The sequence below is a fragment of the Desmodus rotundus genome, chromosome 12 (genome assembly GCF_022682495.2).
Source record: "Desmodus rotundus isolate HL8 chromosome 12, HLdesRot8A.1, whole genome shotgun sequence".
Taxonomy (NCBI): Eukaryota; Metazoa; Chordata; class Mammalia; order Chiroptera; family Phyllostomidae; genus Desmodus; species Desmodus rotundus.
The window spans coordinates 8034752-8040751 of record NC_071398.1 but is presented as its reverse complement, the minus strand read 5'-3'; positions in this window follow the sequence as shown (position 1 = coordinate 8040751).

Genomic DNA, 6000 nt, shown 5'->3' with positions numbered 1-6000 from the left:
GAGACCTGCGGTTGGAGGTGCGCGTGTAGTGGGGTGGGTAGTTACAGCGCAGGGTGCCTGTGTAGGTGGTGGTATCCCCATCACGGGAGGCATTCAAGGCAAGAATGCACAGTCACTTCGTGGAAGAGCTGGTGAGGGAATTCCAGAGTCCCCGTATTAGTTTCTTATTGTTGCTGTAACAAATTGCCACTGATTGTGAGATATACAGTGTGTGTGTATGTGTGTATATATATATATATATATATATGAAAAATAATAAAATACTTAATAAAGAATAATACAAGAATAAACTGTGAATGACAGCAAACTCACAGTTATAAACAACCACACCTAAAACCAAAACAAAAGAAAACTAAGCAAACAACTAGAACAGAAACAGAACCACAGAAATGGAGATCACATGGAGGGTTATCAATAGGGGATTGGGAGGGGGAGAGAGGGGGGAAAGGTACAGAGAATAAATAGCATAAATGATAGGTGGAAAATAGACAGGGGGAGGGTAAGAATAGTGTAGGAAATGTAGAAGCCAAAGAACTTATAAGTATGACCCATGGACATGAACTATAGGGGGGGGATGTGGGAGGGAGGGGGTGGGCAGGATGGAGTTGAGTGAAGGGGTGGAAAAGGGACAACTGTAATAGCATAGTCAATAAATATATATAAAAAAGAATAAACTGTGTTCCCTGTATTCATAACTGTAAACCTACTTTTGCCATACTTTGTATATATGTGTATATATATGTGTGTGTATATATATATATATTCTGTTTTGAACAAGTTCTTTACATACTTTTATAAGTCATCTTTTGTCCCATCTTAAGCATTTTGAAGAGTACATTAGGTACATTTATATTGTTGTGAAGCCATCATCAGCGTCAGCTGCCTCCCATATGCACCCAGACCAGGGATTGAACCTGCAACCTTTTGATGTACAGGATGATGGTCCACCAATTGAGCTAGTGGGTGAGGGCCCTGTGACCCTTCATCTTGCAAAACTGAAACTCTATCCCCATCCAACAATTCCTCATAGCCTCCTTCCCCCAGCCCCTAGCCACCACCATTCTGCTTTCTGTCTTTCTACATTTGATTTTTTTTTAAACCAAAAAGTAACCCTAAGTACCTCATACAGTATTTGTCCTTTTTGTGACTGTTTTATTTCTCTCAGGATAATGCGTTCAAGGTCCATCCATGCTGTAGCATGTGTCCATATTCCCTTCCTTTTTAAGGCTGAACAATATTCCGTTGTATGTATGTATACCGCATTTGGCCTATCCACTCACCCATCAATAGGCACTTGGGTTGCTTCCATGTTTCATCGATTGTGAATAACGCTGCTGTGAAATGGATGTATAAACATCTCTTCCAGATTCTGCTTTCAATCCCCTTGCATATGTATCCAGAGGCAGAATTGATTGCTGGGTCATATGGTATTTGATGGAGCTGGCGAAGCCTGGTGTCCTGCAGAGGAGGTCTCAGGAAGTCTTGGAACTGTGGCAAGGTTGGGAAGTAGCCAAGGGAGGATGGGAGAGGGGGCAGCTCCCAGCAGTGGGCCCTGGGCCAGAGCTGGGAGAGGGACCGTGTTGACGCCCTCATGGCTGGAGCTGGGTTGCGCCATTGGAAGGGAGGCTGAAGGAGTTCCTTCAGGGTTCCTTCCCCTCCTGGTTGCTTCACCTCTTTCACTTCCTTTAGGAAGCCTTCCCTGATGCTCCGTTCCTTTGGCTCAGTTTTTGACTTCCTCTGTGTCCCCACAAGCTCTTGGGCTGACCCCTCAAAGTAATGGGATTGGAATGGCTTGTCTAGGTGGCTGTCCCTTCCCTGCCCCCAAAATGAATTCTTCAAAACGGCAGAGATCGCAAGAGTCTTGTTTGCCCCTAAATCCCGAGGGTCTAGGACACAAAAATGTGAAGAAGGAACTAAACCAGCATAAACGAATACGCTGAGTAATGAATGAGTACAGACAACAGGAGAGGGGTAAGCCAGGGACAGCACGTCCTGGAAATACCACCCCAGCTGGAACCTGGAAAGAATGGGGTGGGTTCACTCAAACCCTGGATGGCCACATCTCTCAGGAATTTGAGCCATGGATCCCTGAACAAATAATTAATCCTAATACCCTTTCTTTAGAGCTCCCACCCTGAACAAACTTTGCCCCTATTCCAATAGGCAGAAGGGGCCAGGCAGAGAAAATAACCAAACCCCAAGTCTGACCTTTGCCTCATTCTGGGCCAATAAGTAACTGGCCCAGAGGAAGCTGGCAGGTACCTGCAAGGACCCTGCCCTTTCACCCCTGTCTTGGCTGCATCTCTCAACACAGAGACATCACAAAGGCTATCAGCCCACGCTCCTCAGCAGCCTGGTGTGTGCACCCGTTGCTCTTATATTACCCACCTGGAATGCCCCCTTCTCAAATTGCTCTTTTCAGGGCTCTGTTCAAATGGTACTTCTACCCTGAAGGCCTCATACCTTCTCCCTACCCCGGGAAGGTCAGGCGTGGTGGCAGTGTACAGAATGGGTGTCAGCCTGGAATTACTAGAGCCTGCCAAAGCTGTTGGCTCTGTGGTCTTCCCGCACAGCCACCTCCAACCCCAAGGGGTGCTCAGTGACAAGAACAGCCACCTGGCCCTGACTGGTGTGGCCCAGTGGGTTGGGCGTTGGGGTCCCTGGTTTGATTCCTGGTGGGGGCGCATTCCTGGGCTGTGGGCCAGGTCTCTGGTTGGGGGCATGTTCGAGAGGCAACCGATTGATGTTTCTCTTTCACATCCTATGTCTCTCTTTCTCTCTCTCCCTCCCTTCCCCCCTGTCTAAAAACAAATAAACAACAAAAATTTTTTAAAAATTAAAAAAAAATAAAATAAAGAAACAGAATCTTTAAAAAGAGAAGAAGAGCCACCTGGTCCCTGGTCATGTTGACTCACCGTGAGCTAATTCCTGTCCTCCTCTGAGATGGACAGATGTCCCTACAATGACAGGAGGGAGTTAGACCAGATCGCTGCTTCCTAAACTTCAGGCATTCATGACCTCGTTTTGGTTTTTTGTAACGTCTACATACCACTTGTTCTCTGGCATTTTTTTAATTAAAAAACTTACATGTTTCCCTTTAATTTGGTAAAATACATGTAACATGAAATGTATCGCTCTTCAGCATGCTGTCCTGTGGCATTCACATTGCCGTGTGGGCGTCCCCACGTTCGGTCTCCAGGGCTTTGTCGTCCTCCCCAACTGAAACTTCCTCCCCGTCAAACACTGGCTCCCCCTTCCTCCCTTCCCGCAGCCCCGGTAACCGGTAACCGCAGTTCTACTTTCTGCTTCCATGAGCTTGACTGCTCTTGATACCTCGTATGAGTGGAATCAAAAGCATTTGCACCTTTGCCACTGGCTTATGTCACTATGGATCATGTCTTCAAAGTTCACGCTGTAGCATGTGCCAAAATTTCATCCCTATTTCAGGCTTGACAGTATTCCACCGTGCATAAACACCATACTTTGCGTGTATATCCATCCATCAGTGGACACTTGGGTTGCTGCCCTCTTTTGGTTCTTGTGAATAGCGTTATGAGCATGGGTGTGCCAATATCTCTTTGAGCCCCTGCTTTCTGTTCTTTTGGATGTGAAATATACACTGTCATTCTATGTTTAATTTTTAGGGACCGCCATACAGGTGGGTATCATTTTACCTTCCCACCAACGGTACACAGTGGTTCCCATTCTCCACATTTTCACCAACCCTTGTTATTTCTTTTCTTTTTTTTTTCTACTTTGATAGTAGCCACCCTAATGAATATGAAGTCGCATTTCCTCAGTTGTTCGTGGTGCCGAGCTTCTCTTTGTGTGCTTGTTGGCCATTTGAATGTCCTCTTTTAAGAAATATCTAATCAAGTCCTTTGCCCATTTTCTGAATGGGTAGTTGTCATTGTTATTGCGTTGTAGGGTTCTTTACATATTCCAGACACTAGTCCCTTATCAGATACGTGATTTCCGAATATTTTCTCCTATTCCTTAGATTGCCTTTTCACTCTATCTAAGCACGTCCTTTCGTGCGCAGGTTTAACCTTGACATGGTCCGATGTAGCTATTTTGGCTTTTGTTGCCTGTGCTTTTGGTGTCAGGCCCTAGGGGTCATTGCCAAGTCCAATGTCATGAAGCTTTCTGCTGTGTTTTCTTCTAAGAGTTTTATAGACTTTTATCTTATGTTTAGGCCTTTGGTTTATTCATTTTGAGTTAATTTTCACACATGGCATAAGGTAAAGATCCAACTTCATTTTTTGTACGTGGACATCCAATTTCCCAATACCATTGGCTGAAAGTCTGTCCTTTCCCCCCCGAGCGGTCTTGATACCTTTGTCAGAAATCATTCAACATACTTGAATATCCTGTGAGGGTTTTGCACAGTTTTTGAAAACTAAGTATTTTCTTTAAACGGACTCACTTTTTAACTGTGGTAACTGAGTTTTTTTTAAAAACCTTATAATTTGACTATAATAGAAAACCTGCATCATTACCCATAAATACAGTCCTTTGACAATGAACTGAAAGCTTCTCTAGCCTTCACCTCCTACCAGGTTAGATGAAGGAAGAGAGGTAGGAAGGGGCAGAAGCACCTGGGGAGGCTGGAAATGGGAAAGGGATACGCAAGCGGAACTGCCTCTCACAATCCCTGCTGGGGATGAGCAAACTTAAATGTAGATTCTAGTTCTGCTGAAGCCTCTCACTGGACGGGCGACCCTGGGCAAATCACTTCCCCTCTTCCTTCGTTCACTTGTCTGTAGAAGCAGTGATGAGGAGCCACTTTGGAAAACAGTTTTGCAACGACTTCTAAATTAATGATACTCCTACTACATGACCCAGGAATTTTACTCCTACATACTTAACCAAGAGAAATGAAAACACTTGTTCACACACAAAAACCTACATGTGAATGTTCACGGCAGTTTTATTCCTGGTGGCCCAAAGTGGGAAGAACCCAAATGTTACTAACTGGTGAAAGGACAGAGAAATTGTGGCATATGGATACAGTAAAATACATTCGGCAATAAAAAGAAACAATCTAGTATATGCTGAACCACAGAGATGCATTGCAAAAACTTTGTTACATGAAAGAACTTTTCACAAAAGATCATTGTATTAGTTTCTTCTTGCTGCCATAACAAATTATCACATACTTAGTGGCTTAAGGCAGCACAGACTTATTCTGTTACGATCTGGAATCCAAAATGAGCCAAAAGTGGCTCAGCCAAAAGGTCAGCAGGGCTCGTTGCTCCAAGGAGAATTTGTCCCTGGCCCCTTCCACTTTGAAAGGCTGCGGGCGTTCCTTGGCTCCCAACCACATCACAGCGGTCTCTATTTCTGTGCTCACCTTCTTTTCTCCGGTGCTATCATCAAATCTCCCTCTGCCTCCGTCTTCTGAGGACACTTGTAATTATATTTAGGGTTCATCCAGATAATCCAGGATAATCTCCTTACCTCAAAATCCTTAATCATTTCTGCAAAATCCCTTTTGCCATTAAAGGTAATTACCATTCACAGGGTGGGCGTGGCAGGGGGGGGTGCTGGCTAGAGATTAGGATGGAGCTTCTTGGCGATGGAGGCATTGTTCAGTCTGCCACAACTGTGAAATGTAAGACTCCACTCATAGGACATTCTAGAAAAGCCAGAACAACAAAACAGACCAGAGGTGGCCTGGGGCCTGGGTGGAGGTCGCCAAGGAACTTTTTGGGGTAACCAAAATGTTCAGTATTTTAATTTTGGTGGTGGTGACATGCTGTACACATTTATCAAAATGCCGCAGAGTGAGAAAATCATAGTGGGAGAAAACAATAGCAACGTATAAAAGTGACAAAGGGTGAGTGCCTACAATATAAAAGGAGCTCATAAAGTTAAAAAAAAAAAAGCACAAACAGGGCTATAATGTGAGAGGGAGCACGTCATCGACAAGGTGGCTGTCCCTTCGGGCACAGCCACAGAGTTCAGGGCGTTGCCCACACCAACCTCAGGTTCAATAAC